Source organism: Grammomys surdaster, unplaced genomic scaffold (assembly GCF_004785775.1).
Source record: "Grammomys surdaster isolate TR1022 unplaced genomic scaffold, NIH_TR_1.0 97, whole genome shotgun sequence".
Taxonomy (NCBI): domain Eukaryota; kingdom Metazoa; phylum Chordata; class Mammalia; order Rodentia; family Muridae; genus Grammomys; species Grammomys surdaster.
In genome coordinates, this window is record NW_021604576.1 from 20,728,601 (window position 1) to 20,746,139 (window position 17,539).

Consider the following 17,539-nt stretch of genomic DNA (forward strand, 5'->3'; position numbering starts at 1 on the left):
CTGATACTGAAGGAGTTTTAGTTTAGCAGTTTCCTTTATTTTCTCCTGTATCCCTCATTCTAAATTCCTTCTTTCCTTTGTTCTGGTAATTGATTCAAAAATAAAATGATAAAGATTTCACCATATCAAAAAACAGCAGTGAAAATGAATGTAGACAGCAAATGCCATTATTTAGGAAACTGTCAATTTAATTGATCTCTCTCTCTCTCTCTCTCTCTCTCTCTCTCTCTCTCTCTCTCTCTGTCTCTGTCTCTCTCTCTAATTGATGTATGGGTTATTCTTTACAACTTAATTGGTAGAATTCACCCAACTCCGCAATAAAAATCACTCTGAGATGCTTAAAAATTACATTCCTTTTCTAGACCAAAGGTTACATCCATTCATAGCTACATACATAGAAAAAGATCTAATACCTTCTCCTGTTTCCATAAACTTTGCAGAGTCGCTAATGTCTATGCTAAAGACCCAGAGGAAACAGCATTTTCCCTGAAATATCTGGCTCAGGGTCTTTGGAAAACCAAGATTTCCCCTTGATGATTATGAAACTTGAACATACAAAGAAATGAGGTGGAGGTCAGAGGTCAAGAGTTCAGGATTATCCTTGTTACTTAGGAAGTTTTTTTTTTTGTTTTTTTTGTTTGTTTTGTTTTTCTTTAAAGTTTATTCAATACAACATAATCTCCGACTTCACTGAGGTGGCTGACCACGTCCACGACCAAACGCCTCTAAACTGGAATTGCCAAGCCAGCCCCAGCTTCAGCCTTCTTGTCAGCTCCAGGGGGCACAGCGCTCCTCTGTACGTGTCTCTGTCTGCCTCTCCTCTTGTGAATCTTGCAGGCCGCTCACCCTCTGGACCTTTGGGTCGAGGCCTGCCAGTCTCTGGGCGGCTGCGGTGCAGGGAGGCGGGCACGATCTCCGGAGGTAGGTGCAGGTAATCCTGGAGATACTGGATGCCCTCATTCGTGAGGTACCAGTAGAAATGTCTCCAAGCAAACTGCTCCTTCACGTAGCCTCGAGACTTGAGAGACTGAATGGCCTTCATTACGTGAAGGTTGGGCACATTCTTGTCTGCCAGCTTGGGGTGCTTGGGCATGTGGACATCTTTTTTGGCGACCATCACGCCTTCCTTAAAAAGGAGTTCGTAGATGGCAATCCGGTTCTTCTTAGGCATCAACATTGCAGCGGCTGCAGGGTCCGAGGCGGAAGCTGGAAAGGAAGGGACATGCGCGGGGCAGTTATTTAGGAAGTTTGAAACCACCCTTTGAGATACATGAGATAGTGTCTCAAAAATACTGACTACACAGAGGAGAAAAAAAAAAGAAAAAGAAAGGAAGGAGGAATGAATGGGGGATGTAGATGGAAGTGGTATTTCTAGTGCATAGGAATTTACATTTAATACAAGCCTTCCAGTGATCTCATTTCAATCAGCCTACACCTGGAGAACTGACCATAGACTAGATGACTTTAAACTGAAAATGGACCCCCCAGACAGAGCTATTAATTTAACAGGCTGGCAAGCCAAGGATGGGTAAGATTCTACATATAGCTCTACCAACCTAAGACATAAGTGCATTGCTTTTGATAATGCATATTCCACGACAGGTAAGGAAGGCATTCTTGTCAGAACAACCTAAGACAGGCTCAGTCTGGTTTATGCAATAAAAAGGGGGAGATGTGGAGAGCTTTTGGGGCTGCCTGGGAGGAATCTGACATTGCCCAAGGACAAGGAAATGGACTACAGACAGGAATCTGATATTAGGCTAGAACAAAGAAGTAATTTCAGACAGGAATCTAAATTTTAGGCTAGAACAAAGACGTAATTTCAGACAAGAATCTAAATTTTAGGCTAGAACAAGGAAGTAGGCTTCAGACATGAAAATGTCTTTGGGCTAGGACAAGGAAGTAGGCCTAGATATTTTGGTCATCCTGATAAGTAGTGATCCTTAGAAACAGTGATAACAGGACTCTGTTTATTGTCCTGCCTGTTCTTTGACTATCTGGGTTTCTTGTCTTGCTTGTTCCTTGACTATTTGCATCTATTATATTGCTAGTCCCTCAAACTAGAACTAACCTTATTACTTGCATGTAATTTAAATGGTATAAAAGCAAAAAAGGAGGAGGAAGGATGGGATAGGAGATTAATGGAAGGATAGGGAAAGTGGATAACATCTGAAATGCAAATAAATAAAATATTGAATGAAAAAATAGTATAGATTTAGAGGAGTAATCCCATATTTTCTTTTCATGAAAAAAAAAAAGTCCAGAAGGGTTTATGCTCTTGTAAGTCCCTTTTTCTCTCTTTTAAATGATTTCCATTATTTTTGAGACTATATTAGAGACAATGTGATATTCTAGACCTTTTCTTTTAATGCAATCTGTTCGCTGTGAACAGTGTTACACATAATTACTGGGTCCATGGTGAGATCAGATGCAGTTGCTAGGCTGTTGTTTTCAGATGTGTGTTCATTTCCCACATAAACTACAGACACAAACTCTGAGGTTGTTTACGAGGATTCACGGGACTTCATGACCTGCATAAGTGCAGGGCTTGGCTCTAGCACTGTGCAGTCTTCCTTTGCATCTTTGTGCCTGTTTCTTATCCTCATATTTTGTAGACTGAACTGATACTGGGGTTTCTGGAAGAGTCCAGGTACTTAAAAATCAACAGACTTCCCCCTAGTATTCTATACATTTTCTTTCTTTACATTAGGGTCAGAAGCAAAGGTGTGAATCTAGGTTTTTAGCTTTTGCTAGCTGGCCAATTTAAATTTTTTTCTCCCATTTTGGTTGAAGATTCAAAGCATGTCTAGGGAAGTAATTTAAAGCAACAAAAATCTAAAATTAATTAAAATTAAAGGACAAATCTCCCCTTGCCCTTTTGTGGCTTTAATCATCTCGTGTGCTCCTCGATCAAGTATTTCGGAAATCTAAGACTGTTTTTCCATAAAGTAAGGCAAAGGAAAGCCCACTACACTCCCTGTGCCTTCTGTTAAGTACCTTTTAGGAAAAAGAGAACGTATTCGCCCATTCTTTGTAAAGTAACCTCTCTGTGTTCTGTGTGAGTGACAGCACCTCTGTCCAAGGCCTTGGTCACTCTGACCTCAGTTGGCCCAAGTGAAAGCCTTGCAGCCTTCACATTGACTATGACTTACCAGTTTTATCTCATCTGATTCCTAGCTAATTCCATTAGTCCCCTGTCCCTTAGCTGGAAACATCTACAACAAAAACAATAAACAGAAAACTCTCTTTGTATATCCCTTATGTCTCACTTTCTGTTACTTACTTTCAGTGCCAAGGCTGGACAACACAAGATTAGAACTTCGTCCTTATTTTTCTTTCATTCTAGAAGTGATTGCAGGTAGAGCCCAATTGTCTCTCCTGACATATCTGGCCTAAGCCTCTTATTCCCCCAACTTCATCATCCAAACTCAAGTCCTTAGTGTCTCACATGTAACACATTGCAGGAGGCTGTTAGCTGTTCTGATAACTAAAGGCTTGTCTGACATGGACATTCAAATGACAAGATAGAGCAAAAGGCCTGGATATCATCTTGCTTTTGGTACAATAATTTCTGTGAGATTTTGATAGATTAAAAACAATTCTGGATGTTGAATCCCTTATTTAGGACTACTGAGTTTATGTTCATACCACAGAAAATATTTCCACACTGGGAAAGTTTCACTACCAGCAACCCTGGCTGAGGAATTCAGCTCCTAGGGGGCCTCATTCAATGGAGGCCTTCTGTTTCACAGCTTACTGCTCTGTGCAAGCCAAACCACTTCTCCCAACTCAAATGTCTCTAGACCAGAGCCTTCAGACTTTCATCAGATGAACAGAGCAAGAAGGTGGGGCTGTCTGTGGAACCTCCTGGGAAGGCTTACAAAGAAGTCAGCACTGAACACAACGGGGAGAGCGCCAAGCCTGCACACACTGAATCTCAAAAGCCAGAATTCAGGTGTTAGTTTAGCTCTCTGCCTGAATAAATCACCCAAGTCTCCCAGCCTATGGACTATGGAAATAGGACCACAGTGGCTTTCTGCTGCTTTGGATCTGACTGTTTCTTTGCTGAAGGGAATCTCTTTCGCTTCATTTCTGAAGATTACTCGTGTGGGTGATGTGATTGGATTTTGTGCTCTTGGTACCCTGAGTATCTTTCTGCCCTCACACCAAGTCCTTGTCTTCTTTGCCTGGTTACCTTTTGTCTGCTCATATCTCTTTGTTGCCTTCATAAACTCCACATTTTTTTTCTGTTTTGTAATTTTCCATTCTTCCATAAGCTCTAAGTGTCAGATTGGGTAGGGAGGGGTGGGAAGGTAGAACTAGGAAGGGCTTACCTCCTATGTTAAACTTAACAAAGTTCTCTGTCTAAGCTCTGCCCTTTCTTTGGTATGAACTGTAGAGTTTATTGTTAAAATTAATATATTTTTTCTTAACTGGCTATATGAAAATGTCATATGTGTAGTCATATTCACATATATGCATAGAATACAAAAGAACGTACATAAAAACACATATGCCCAGAGTACATACCTGTATATGTTAAGAATATTCAAAGTGGTTACGAAAGTGTTTACCTAGCAAGGTGTGGCAGCCGACACCTGTAGTCCTGACACTAGCAGGAAGCTGAGGTAGGGAGACGGCACGAGTTTGAAGCTGTTCTGGGCTACAGAGTGAGAACTAGGCTAAAGGAAGTTTCTATTTATCTGTTTCATAGATGTATATGCAAAGGAAACATACCAAAATGTCCATTTGGGTGAACTGTTGATACTTGTTTGTCCTGAGCTTCTACTGTAATGTTTTGTTTTGTTTCAGAACCAAGTTGTTCTGGTTAGAGTGGAACTCTCTCTGTAGACCAGGCTGGCCCCAAACCTAGAGAACCACCTGCCTTAGCCTCTCAAGTGCAGAGATTGAAGGCATGCACTGCCATGCCTGATTTTCTATTGCAATTTTAACATTTATATTTGGTTTGTGTTCAAATATGAAAAGCAATGAAGTAGCCTAAAGCTCACCATCTATCAAGAGGGTTAGCCGCCTTAGAAGGCTATGGGGCAACATCACCCTTGACTAACCCCGTGATCTTAGGGCATCATTGCTCCTCCCTGAGCTGCTGAGGACAAAGCATTAATCCTTGAATCTTTACAGGCAGAAATTGTTGCTGACCCCAGAAGTATTGGTGACAGTTCCTGTTGGCAGATGGGTTTATCTATACTAACTTCAAGGACAGCATCACCCAGCCAGGTATGTGAGCTCACATTCAGTTACATGGGAGGGTAAAGCATGAACACTACGTGAGACCATGAATTTAAAGCTTGACAGGTAAACCAGTAAAACCAGAGGCTGGGGGACAGAGAATGGGAAGAAGAAAATGAAGAAAATACTTGGCTTATAATCTTTTAGAGATATATGTAACTTCAGGCTCTTGAGGACATAGAGCATGATTTCCATGCTGACACCCGAGGAGTGAGAGGTGGGTAGGGCCGAAGGAACTTAACTATAGCTTCTGGAAATTCACTGCGATTTTTCTTCTTGGAAGGGTGTATTATAACTGTCTTTGCTGTAGCTGGTGTCTAGTGTGTTCTTTTCCTGTCATTGATGAAGGTGATGCTATTTATCACCTTGGAGCAGGCCCATGGAGTTATTTCTGAAGACGCAGATGAAGCTTTTGGAGCATGCTTTAATACTCCTTGCATGTCTTCCTTGTCACTAGGGGACTCATCCTCAATATAGTCAACCAAGCACAGTGCTGAGATATCACATGCGTTTGATAGATATAGATCTGAATTCCTAGGTTATCATTTATTGGCTTGTCTCCTTAGGCAAAAGCTTGATCACTGAAGCCTTAGTTTCTTTGTAAATGGGAATCACAACAGTTCTCACTGACTAGCTTATTAATTCAGAAGGATAGCATCTATCCCTAAAGGTGCTTTGCATATGTAAATATTAGTTTTCCCTCCCCGGGAGACAGAGCATCTGTAAACTTTCTCTTGTGGGGAGGGTGAATTTATTACTTTGGTTTCCTTGGCAACAGCATCAACCAAGTTCAGTCAATCATTAGGCCATCCATCCTGCCTCATGCATGTCTTCTATGTGAGGTATTTCCATCATGATGTTGTTTTCTGAGCTGTGATGAGGTAGGATGCAAAATCATTTTAAAAGTCTCAAATTTTATTTTGTTTTTAATTGTGTGTGTATATGCGTGTGAGTGCAGGCACTGGAGTGCCCAGGAGAGAGCATCAGGGTTCCTCAAATGGGGTGACAGGGGTTCTCAGAACTGAATTCAGACCCTTGGAAAGAGTAGTATGTGCTCTGAACTACTCAGTCATCCATGCAGCCAGTGATGTGATATTTTATAGGCAACATTCCTATAACTTCAGGGAAAGCAGATTTTTTTTTCTGCCATAGGTGAAAACCACTTAGTGAACAATTGTTTGCTTCTATGATACATAGAAGCCGACCATATGCCATAGGGTTGACTGCAAACAGGCCCCTGATAAGCCAACAGGACACACATCAGGTGAACAGCAGCACCCACAGGGTCCTGGAGACGATGTCACTCAGGGATTTACAGGAAACATTTTGTGTTTCCAGTTTTGTCTTTTCTATTGTCCCTTTCATATAAAAAAATGGACCCTGGATAAATAAAACTATTAAACAGGAAAACAAAAACAAAAGATATTGATGTGGCATAATTTTGACCTTCAATAGGCATCAGCATTCTATACCGTGCAGTACCCTTTAGGTGGTGTTTATTGGTTACATACAACCTAGGTCAATACTCAATGCTGCGGCAAAAATCATATTGCTTTTAAGAGTAGGCCAGTAGGTGGCGCTCCTGCTCCACGCGTTACTTCTGAAGCTCTTGCGTGCATAAAGAAGTTGCATTTCTAATGGGGAAGTAATTTAATGATGCGGGTGCAAGGGTCTGCTAAAAAGTGTGGCCCCCTTTTGTGTCAGTCAGTCGTTAGCTTCTCTTGGAAAAGGCTTAGTTCATTTGACCTTGGACACCGAGGGCTGAGCTCTACCAAAGAGAATGAAAATCAGAGAGAGATTTGGGAAGACCAGAGCTTTCAATTTTCCCATAGAGAAACAGAGAAATAAGGTTAGTGGTCTGGAGACAGCAAGCAAGAAACAGCACAACTAAAGATATTAGCCCTGGAGAGCCTCGAGGTTAATGTGGATGATAAGAGCCACAGACCCCACTACATACTAATTTGGTTTGTTAACTTATTACATCCTTGAGAGGATATTTCCCCCCCTTTGGACTAGATGAAGAATTCCCCGGAGCAGCAGAGGTTTTTGTACCAGGAGATTAAGTAGCATAGAAAATTACAGCCCTGCATTTGTGCTGTCTGAGTTAAGGTGGTGTCAGCATTCCTATTTTAAGCCATTATTTTCAAGGATGTGAGCTTGCCTGGGACATAGGGATTCAGCCTGAGGATCACACATGCACACTGAGTGGTCTAAGTGGGCTTATGCATCACTGCGTCAAACACCTCTTGGAGAAGGGATGGGGTCATTGGAGTTGGCTTTTATTACTATTTCAAAAAGAAAACAGGTATTTTAAAAAATCGACTGCAGGAACATGCAATGAGGTTATTATTTTTATTATTATTTTTAATGCTGTAAGATTTGTAGTGCAAAGGCTTAGTGCTCAGGCAGGACATCCAAGTTGAGAAAATGCACTCTTACCAGCTTTTAGCGATTACTTGGGCCAACGGTCTGTGAGCCAAGACCTGTAAGCCATAGGTCTCTGTGGTGTTATAATAGCCCTAAAGGACACCTGCATAATAAATGCATATTTTCAAAACTGGTTAGCAGACAGAAATCAACACCAACGTGAAAGGCCAGCTGGCTGAGATATATGACAATGCAACCAAAAATGCCTGACGTGCAGTGTCTCCTACCCTCCAAATGTGCTCTTTGCAATCAAGGGAGGCAGGAAAGGGCCTGAGCATGTGTAGAGGTTTTTGTATGGTCCAGACTCTCTGTGGTCTTTTCCCCACAGTGATTCTTACAGTAACCTGCATGCAATAGTAATTATTTGAGAGATGAAAACACTGAGTTTTCACGAGGTGAAGCCTTCTTGGGTTCTTGGTTGATGAGTTCAGCCACATTCATAGTGAAGCTCACAAAATTGCTACTTCAATTCATGCATCTCTTTCCCCAGGAAGGGATTTCATTCCTTCTCAGTTCCCATTTGTGTTTAACAATGCTTCTTGGTCTCCTCGTCTATAGACAGAGGGTAGCACCTGCCCTTCGGGGTTTGAAAATTACTCGGCATGGAGCTTAACACACAGAAAGTACCAGGATGCTGGGACAGTCAGCGCTTTGATGTTTGTCACAGAATGGAAAACCAAGCCATAGTGACACTGAGCAAGTACACCCGCAGTGGTTGGGGAAATTGTGCCACAGAAGTGTTGCTTTCCTCGGTTTTCTCAGAGTCATGAGGTGTGAGAGTAGAGTGCATACATTGATTTTCTAGCCAATAAGCAGACAAAGACCAAGAAAGAAAACAGGCATGGAAAATTGTGTGTCGATACTTAGAGAAACAAGGTGATTGCAGTAATTGAGTGGAACCAAAAGAAGTCACACGTGTAATTATAAGCTCCTCTTAGGGCATCAGTGCTGATCTTCACTTCCTGGTCTCGAAACGGACTGACTGGGAGTCTGTAGACAGGAACCGTCATCTCAGGCAGACACTGTTCACATTAGGTAGATTATGGTACATGTATATGAAGTCTTTCCAAGGAACAGGAATTAAACTAAAAGTTTTAAGAAGAAACACATTTGCAATAATGGTCCAGCCTTCCCTAAAGGCCCAGTGGCTTCTTACAGGTGTTATGATACCAAGAGATCCCTTGTGCTTGGTGTTACAAAGATGGGCAGAGGAAGTTGTCAGTCTGAAAAGAGATAACCTTAGCTTTCGAAAATGAAAGGGAGTGGGCAGAAGAATGGAAAGGGGAGGCCTAAGGGGTGAGGGTAAGGGTAAAAATACAGAGAAAGAATTAAGACACACACACACACACACACACACACACACACACACACACACGAGTGCATGCCCCTGACCCCATACTTCTCAAGGTTCGGAGTGAGGAATCCCAGGGCAACAGCCTTGTGTGCTTGATGATATCATGGATGTTCCTGGCTCAAACTTGTTTCCCTTGTGCTGCAAGATTCAACAGCAGCACCACTGACCAAGGTTGTCTGTGACAATAAAATTAGACAAAGCCGCATATACAAAGCCCCTTGGACACAGACTGTAGATAATACATGCTTAGAGACTTTAGTTTATTCTCACCCCCTCATTAAGTACTAAGAATGTATGCAGACTAATGCCTCCCAGTTAATTAGCAAGCCAGGCTTACTTCAGACTTTTGTACTTAGAAAGAGAAAGCTTTTATTTTTTTTAATAGAAGAAAAACTTTAATTTTATAAAATAGCCTCTCAGAGACCCTAGGATGTTGCTGAGAATTGAGCTCCCAGTTTCATTACAAATAACAACAATAGAAACTGCTGGCCAAGGCAGGGTAATCAATTACAGGTGACTGTCAGGAGTGGTATTTACTGGGAAGTAATCTGGGAAGCACGGCAATATTGAAACACAGTGTGAATTGCATTGTTTCTTAATGCCTCTGCCCTCTGGATACATACAGATGTGTACAGATGTGTGGAATACAGAAGTCTTTAAACTACATCATTCTACCTCCCGAGGGATTCCAACCCATCTCTATGAGCTCATCCACATACTATGCAGATTGTTGCTAGTACAATGTGTGTCTTCAGAGTGGGTGAAAGCAAGGTTTGGGAGAAGGAGGCAGCTCCTATTTAATGCACAGGAAACACACTGATGCAGAGCTGTGCAAATTAACACCATCTGGGTTAATAAGGCCGATGTTGACAGAGTTTAAAATTGCTTCCTCAATTAAAAAGCCCAAGGAAATCTATATGTTTGGGTCTCAATGAGGACACACCAAATAGTGATAAAGACTCTTTGTTTTGCTAAAAATAAAGAAACCAGGGCTTTACTTCATACATTTTAAAAGGATAGGGATGGCATGAAATAACCTGAACCAACAGATCTCCACTGGGCATTCACAGCAGGCTGTCTGTAGAATAGCCAGGCAGCATGATTGCTTTCTCGGCAGACTTAGCCAAGCCTTGACATACTCCTTTGCAAGGAAGGAAGGCAAATATTTCTTTTCCCCCAGAGCTCTGTGCTCTATGATCACTATCCTTCCATTTTACAGAGTTGAATGTTGAGGCACAGGAAAATCAAGGTGCACTCCGTCATGGCTGATGAATGGTAACTTATAGCAGGATGTGCTTCTGGGCTCACCCCCAGGTAAGGCATATATGGGCTCATAGGTTCTCCACTGACTAGGAGCTTCTGTAGGCATACCATCATGACTACCATGTGATGCTGGTGTTTAACACCCATCACAGGCATTTTATCCACAAACCTGGCTGAGGCTAACCTAGTCTTCGCTTTCCTTATTGCTAATACTCTAGTGGGAAATCTACTTGATTGTACATAGTAAAGTTTTGGAAATAAAGCAAATGTCAATAGTTACTTCACAAAGAAGCTTTATCTCCCATGATCTCAAAATAGTAACCTGGGATGTTCTTACTTTGCACATGAGGTTGAAGGTCTAGACCTCCTTGGAGTCATCTTCCCAAGGTGACGCTCACCTGAGAGCATTTTTCCACAGCATCTTCACCATCTGTGACACATCCTTAAAGGATGCTTAGATTCCTGGCAGCTTTTGGAAACCAGCTGTTCACGTCTTTCTCTGCAAAGAGGAAAGTCCTGTAATTGTTTTCCTCTATGTGACCCTTGTTCCATGTTCCTCTGATTTGTTTAAGTTCTGTCTACTTGTGGGCCAGCAGTTCAGGAGCTGGGGTCTACTCAGGGCTTCCAAGGCTTTGCAGACTCTCAGGAGCTGTATGAAATTTGACGAGTGTATTTCCACATGTGTCTGAAAACAAGACCTAAGACTTGTTTTAGATTCTCACGGAGGCTATCTGCCTCCTGGAGAAGTTTGGCAACTAGGCAGTATGAACTCCAATGGAGTGAGAAGGTCCCTTCTGATACTTTTTCAGTCCTTTGTATTTTTGTCTCTGTTTTACACATCTCATTTCTCTTGATCCCCACTGTATGTAACAGTGGTAAAACAAGATGGCCAAGCATTGCCTAATAGCAAATTTTGGATTCCAGTAATGTGAGAAACATTTTGTGGAGAATGACTACTTTTTTTTTTTTTTTACTTTTTAACTGGGTACTGCCATCAGATATGTGGAACTTGTTGACTTTTCTTAAACATCTCAAAGATCTACTGATCTTATCCCTGTGTGAAAATGCATGACCAAGCTAAATGTGCTTTCTAATGAGCCAGCCTCTCCCTATTGTCTCCGTCTCCTACACACACACACACACACACACACACACACACATACACACACGCACATATACACTTCTTTGGTGTTCTTTTCACACATTTTTCCTCTTTAGAGAAATATATTTCTGCTATCCTGTCATCTCATTCATCTGCGTGACTCTTCCTGTAGGCATTGATATCACCCTGTTTTGAAGCTTTAAGATCAGAATCTAAGAAAGGAAAAAGGACTGAGTTACCGCCATTAACTCCAAATGCCAGGTGTCTAGACACCAGAGGGCCCTTAGCTGCACTGAGTGCTGCTTGCTAAGAGCTCACAGCTCTCCTTTCTCATTCCTTCTGAAATGCTGGGGAAGCTGTCGTCTGTGAGGAGGCCTTGCCCACTCAGACACCTGGAGCACAGCCAATGACTGATCTCAGGATGCAAAGGTGTGCACACTTCGCTGTACACTTTTTTGTTCCTCGCTCTTGGAAGGGTCAGATTCAAGCAGAGAGTCCAGCAGAGAGAGCAGTTTTGTCTAAGCTACCCTTTGGGGCCTGCTGTGCTTCCCTGCCTCCTGTACCCTGCAGGCACCTACCCAGTCGATTTCCTGGAGCATTCCTACCTGGAGCTCATTTAGGGTCTTGAACCAGGAAGAGTCCTGTCTATTGAGACCTTGAGAACAATTGCAGTTTGCAATTGGTTAAGCAGCCCTTCCATTTTTCTGAGAGTGTATGGGGAGAACCAGAATTTAAAACAGTATTCTAAATTCTCAGAGACTTTTAGTTTCCAGAATAACTGATATTCCATAAATAGCAAGAAAATGTTACCAGCTCCTACTGAGTGTTCTGCCGAGAATGGCTTAGATTGCCTTTCATTTGTGGAGGTGAATAAATGACAGCCTGGGAGAGAGGGCAGTGCTATTAATGAGAGGTTCGATGTTATTACAATTCCAGGAACCTGGAGGTTTGGCTAGGCAGGCAGGCCTCAGAAGGAGCCCAGATGGAGCAGAAATGTGGTACCTGGTGTGTGTGTGTGTGTGTGTGTGTGTGTGTGTGTAGGGGGTGGGTTCTGGTCTTTTCTGTTTTTTTGTTTGTTTGTTTTGGTTTTTAAAACTGAGGTAGGGCAGAGTGACCGCATAGACTTGCTGAGTTGAGCTGTTCCTGTGGGTTTGAGTTATAGGAATATATTTCTATTTTTCTATATTTTCCTAGTTGTATGATACCTGGGTCTTTAGGGCGGTAGAAATACTGACTTGATCTAAGAGATAAGGAGGTGAATGATTATGGCTGGACAGTGGTGGCAGGCACCTTTAATCCTAGCACTCAGGAGGCAGAGGCAGGTAGACAGTAAACACACACACACACACACACACACACACACACACACACACGCAAGCAGGGTCAGCTGGTTTGCATATGAAAGGTATACACTTAGGAATTAGCTATTACTGGAAGTGGGGAGTTTCTCTTAGGATTACCTAATATTCTATAGCAGGGCCTCAGGAATGCAGGAACTAAATATAGTTAAGACAACTGGCCCTGGGATGCATGAATGCCGAGTAGTCAGATGCAGAACCTGAGAAAACAGAACAAGCTGACAAGAAGGCTCAGGGGAGAGAAGGCTATGCAGAGTTACGAGGTCTGCTGGAGTCCAGGATATGAGACAGCAGGAGCATTCCTCCTGTCTTGCCTATTTTTTTTTCTTTCGAAAGCTCAGTGTGGGTACCAATTCTTTCTAGAAGCCTTCCTTGACTCAGCACTCCTATAGCAAGCTGTGATCATCTACACGGTCACCTTCTGAAAAATGCTTGTGAAAGTTATTGAAGTATAATTGGATACTGTATGAACTGACATGACTGCTCCATGGTGTGGTTAAGGGGAAGGGTTTTTTTTTTTTATTGCAGATATGAGAGAGAGAACATGCATAAGTATCTAGAGGAGTCCAGAGCAGAGAAAGAAAGAAGCAAACTGGACAAGGGCTAGTAGTCTGGACATAGCCAGGGTTATCTGAAAGAGGGGATGGTGAACAGCAGGAGATAGAGACTAGAGAAAACAGTGGGAGAAGAGAAGCAGGAGCATGTGGTGTGCGCACGTGCTTGTGCACACACACACACATACACACACACAAGGGGGGGGAGAGAGAGAGAGAGAGAGGAGAGAGAGACAGAGACAGAGAGACAAACAGAGACACAGAGACAGAGAGAGAGGGAGGGAGTGGGAAGGAGGAGAGAGATGGAGGGAGGGAGGGGGAAGGAGAGGGAGAGAGAGAGAGAGAGGGAGGGGGAGGGGGAAATAGTAGGGTTATAAGGAGAGTGGGAGAGGAAAAAGCCTGTGAGCTGAAATGTGTAGGGTAGGAGAGGAGGTGAGAAGGCAGAAGGCACTTGTGATACTGAGGTAGCCTGGAGGACAGCAGGGGTTTTGATATGCTAATAGCTACTACAGGTTCCTTCTGCCTAAGATAAGAGACTCCATTTGGTAGATGGGAACCAGTTTCACAAGTTCTTGAGGAATCCTGGCATAACAGCCAGAAATCCTCCTATAGTCCAAGTTGACATAATTTCTGGATATATGTGCTGCTTTTTGGAGTTTGAAGAATTGAAGTTTCCTTTGTATATAACACAAATGCACAATGTGGTGGATTTTGACTGCTGTAAAAACATCACCATTGTCCTGCGAAGGGACATATCCATCACTTTAGCATTTCCCATCATGCCCTTCGTAACCCTCCTTGCCAATCCCTTCATCAGCTTCTCCATCCTCATCCTTTGTCTCCCCAAACCAACACAGAGCTGCTATATATTTCATAAATTCAATCCCTGTGATGGCCTGGTTTTGGATCATGGGCACAGCTTGTGATTTTCCGTGATCACCCATATCAATACCTTTCCCAGGAGCATCTACCGTATCACATTTAATCTCCTCATTTGCTGTCCCTGGAATTGCAGGAATATTAATTTGAGTACCTCGTTGTTGTAAAAGATCCCCATGAATTTATTGCTTTCCATCACTATAAACATTACCCGAACTTTTGAGAGTTTAATACAACCAAAGCAATTCCCTCTGTGTTCTTTGATCTGGATTCATTTCCTTGTCTCAGTTATGGTGAGATTTGTCCCTGTTGGTTCATTCTTCTATGGGCTGAGCACTGTTCCATTGTATGGACACAGCACAGTTGGTTATGTATTGCCCTAGTAATGGACATTTTTCTACTTCCAATTCTAGGTGTCACAATGAAGGCTGTAGTGAATATTTGTATACAATTTAGGAGAATACATCAGTAGACATAAAAGAGAAGAAAGCAATTGCAACTCATCTACTGAAAAAACAAACAAACCTTGCATTCAGAATGTTAAAGAACACTTAAACTTCAATATCAGGAAACCAAACTACCTGGTAAGGAAATGGGAAAAAGATTTAAACAGGAATTTCATAGATAATCATATAGACATAAAAGGTATCCATTTGAAGAGTATTTTAGTATCCTTGGTAAATAGGGAAAATTAGCATCAAAACAAGGCATCACAGATATTTATTTATCTATTTAAATCAAATCATAATTTTTACTTATTCACACAGGGGTTATAAACACAAAAAAGGCAGGACGTGGGGAAGGGGATGACACGGGAGCGTGGGTGTTCAGGGGGAGTACAGATATCTTTCAGAACAGGGTATCGGCTGGATCACATATATTTATAATAGAAGAGTTTGGAAACCTTCTCTAAAGCTTTCTGTTTGCCATTCTAATGTTATGATTATTGGTTCTCTCTCTCCCTCTCCTACTCTCCCACCTCTCTCACAAGTGTGTTGACTTGTGGAAGCCAGATGTTGAGGTTAGGTGTCTTCCTCAATTGCTCTCCACTTTATTTTTGGGACAGGCTGTCTCATAGAACCCAGCATCCACTGTTTCTGCTAGACTTGTGGTCCATCAAGCCTCTGAGATCCGCTTGTCTTCTCCCACCAGTGCTGGATGGGGTTACAGACTACACTCCTGTATATGCTCTACACTCTTGGTGCCTGGCTTTCTTACTTAGGTTCTGGAGGTCAGAACTCAGTCCTTACACTCGTATGGTGAGCACTCTACTCACTGAGCCATCTTCTCAGCTCCTTTGCTGTTCCTTTTACTAGAATGCAGGTATAAGCAAGTTGAGTTTAGAGTATTAGAGCCTTGCTACTGGGATGAATCCTTCCAAAGGGGTACACTAGCTTTAACTGGTCAAGAAATCTCTTCCCCCTTGAATGCCTATGGTTCTGCTATTGGGGTGGGGTTCTCTGAATTTTTATGGCTTTGAGTGACGCCCAATGAATCATTCTACCCCAGGTAAGCTCTGCTGACTTCTGTTAGATTTATTTTTCCTTAACGTTTTGTCTTAGCATAAACATTTGAGCATCACCAAAGATTATCATTAACAAATAAAAAACAAAGATGAGAATACTACAGTAGTACCTTTTTAGCTTTGCCATGATTTTCTTTGAATTTCCAGCAAGAGATTTTCTAAGATTCCCTCTGGATTCAGTCTACTACCTATCACTACGCTTGTCAACTCATGGTGAACATCTCTACAGATGTCCATTACCTCCATGGGGGAGCCTCTCTTTGTCTGTTTTTATATTTATGTATGTATGTGAGACTATGAGTTATTTGAAGAATCTAGTTCTGGTTTTTGTCTCCTGTCAATTTGCATTTATAGCTTAACTTAATATGGTGTTTGGATAAATTATACACAGTTTGATGCCCTACATATAATCTTGTACTCTCAAAAAACTCAATAGCTGTTTAATATATCAAAAACAATTCTGCCTTACTCGATTTACCAGAGTACTGGTATTATCTTTAGAATGGAACACAAAAAGCTTTTAAACAAAGCGTAAATGCTATTTCCTCAACATGCATTGTTTATATATAATTGTATACTCTACATATTATATATCTACCCAATACAGTATTTACATATAATTAACTATATATTATATAATATGAAAAGGAAATGCAAAGTGTATTGCTGACAGGTAAGTGCATGTGGTATAATACCTTTTGGGGAGACAATTTGTCAATTTTAAATTTGCTTTCATTCATTCTGTGATTTTTGAAATTAAAATATCACATCATTACCTCCTTTCCATTTCCTCTTTCCATTTGCCTTTATGCACCTTCCCCCTTGCTCTCTCTCAAATTCAAGGCCTCTGCCCCCTTTTAATTGTTGTTATATACAAACCCATCTGATATCCATACTTCCGTGAAACAACAGAGATTAAAAGGGTTACTAGGCTCATTTACGCTCTTAAAGAAACATAGCCTTGTATCCACTTTCCCCCTACTTAGCATAATCTTATTGGGGTGTTATTTCTAAGCCTTTTCCCCTGTCAGACAGTATTTTGCTAAGCAGCCTAGTCTGACTCCAAGCGTACTATGTGTCCCTCCTGTCTTAGCTTCCCAGGGGCTGGGATGACAGGTGTGTGTCAGTAACCCACCATTCTAAGATGTTACAGGTCAGTTTAAATGCAGTGTTAATGTTTAGCATGGGCTGACAATTTTGTTATTGGTGATTTAATTTCTTTGCATGGGATAGGATGAGAATGAGTTATCAATATTGCATGGCTGATATGTTTATAATAAAGTCTTTTCCTCTCTACATAAGATTATTTTCTTATTTATGGATATTACTTAATTACTTTGGAACAGAGTTTTAAAAAGGTTGTGCCATATGTTGTACCTCCAGAAATGCATGAGTATTCTTAAGAAAATGTAATAGCTTTCAGAAATTGACTTGATTGCGAGTCAATTACATGGTCGTGTGCAGAGGAAGGTTGGATGGATAGTTATTGATTCAGTCTTTGGCACTAGCTAAAGATCATCTTCTTGTTGCATACATTCTATTTTCACTATTTGCTTATTAAATAAAGCAGAAGTTTAAATATAGGGGAAGGCTAATAATTCCTTGCTACAGCCGGTGTTCTGGAGAAGTTATAAGCACTGATTGGAAATCATAAGAGTCCTGTAATTCCGTGCTCTCTGGAGAACTTATAAGCACTGATTGGGAATCAAAAGAGTCCTGTAATTCTGTGCTCCAGTTTTTGCATCAAAGCTTTCATTGGGCACTTAGATATTCCTAATTATGTGAAAGTATGACAGATAACATCCTGATTAATTTATTTTTTCTGGT

The 17,539-nt window shown here is 41.6% G+C and overlaps 1 pseudogene; it reads right to left on the reverse strand.

Moving 5' to 3' along the window:
* Window positions 1-687: 687 nt before the first annotated feature.
* Window positions 688-1,187, reverse strand: LOC114632702 (annotated as a pseudogene).
* Window positions 1,188-17,539: the final 16,352 nt, after the last annotated feature.